Source organism: Mus caroli, chromosome 3 (genome assembly GCF_900094665.2).
Source record: "Mus caroli chromosome 3, CAROLI_EIJ_v1.1, whole genome shotgun sequence".
Lineage (NCBI taxonomy): Eukaryota > Metazoa > Chordata > Mammalia > Rodentia > Muridae > Mus > Mus caroli.
This window is the reverse complement of record NC_034572.1, coordinates 128248905-128250174: the sequence shown is the minus strand read 5'-3', so window position 1 is coordinate 128250174 and position 1270 is coordinate 128248905.

The window sequence follows — 1270 nt, the reverse complement described above, 5'->3', positions numbered from 1 at the left end:
GATTGCTTCCAGCTTCTCACCATTTACTTTGATGTTGGCTACTGGTTTGCTGTAGATTGCTTTTATCATGTTTAGGTATGGGACTCAAATTCCTGATCTTTCCAAGACTTTTATCATGAATGGATGTTGGATTTTGTGAAATGGTTTCTCTGCATCTAATGAGATGAACATGTGGTTTTGTCTTTGAGTTTGTTTATATAGTGGATTTCGTTGATGGATTTCCTTACATTAAACCATCCCTGCATCCCTGGAATGAAACCTACTTGGTCAGGATTGATGATTGTTTTGATGTGTTCTTGGATTTGGTTAGCAAGAATTTTATTGAGTATTTTTACATCGATATTCATNAGGGAAATTGGTCTGAAGATCTCTATCTTTGTTGGGTCTTTCTGTGGTTTAGGTATCAGAGTAATTTTGGCTTCATAGAATGAGTTGGGTAGAGTACCTTCTGCTTCTATTTTTGTGGAAGAGTTTGTGAAGAACTGGAATTAGATCTTCTTTGAAGGTCTGATAGAACTCCCATCTGTTCCTGGGCTTTTTTTTTTGTTGGGAGACTATTGATGACTGCTTCTATTTCTTTAGGGGATATAGGAATGTTTAGATCATTAACCTGATCCTGATTTAACTTTGGTACCTGGTATCTGTCTAGAAATGGTCCATTTCATCCAGGTTTTCCATTTTTGTTGAGTATAGCCTTTTGTAGAAGGATCTAATGGTGTACTGGATTTCTTTGGGATCTGTTGTTATGTCTCCCTTTTCATTTCTGATTTTGTTAATTAGGATGCTGTCCCTGTGCCCTGTAATGATTCTGTCTAAGGGTTTATCTATCTTGTTGATTTTCTCAAAGAAACAACTTCTCATTTGGTTGATTCTTTGAATAGTTCTTCTTGTTTTTACTTGGTTGATTTCACCCCTGAGTTTGATTATTTCCTTGCCCTCTACTCCTCTTGGGTGAATTTGCTTTCTTTTGTTCTAGAGTCTTTAGGTATGCTATAAAGTTGCTAGTGTGTTTTTTCTCTAGTTTCTTTTTGGAGGCACTCAGAGCTATGAGTTTTCCTCTTAGAAATGTTTTCATTGTGTCTAATAAGTTTGGGTATGTTGTGACTTCATTTTCATTAAACTCTAAAAAGTCTTTAATTTCTTTCTTTATTCCTTCCTTGACCAAGTTATCACTGAGTAGAGTGTTGTTCAGTTTCCACGTGAATGTTGGCTTTCTATTATTAATGTTGTTATTGAAGATCAGCCTTAGTCCATGGTGATCTGATAGGAT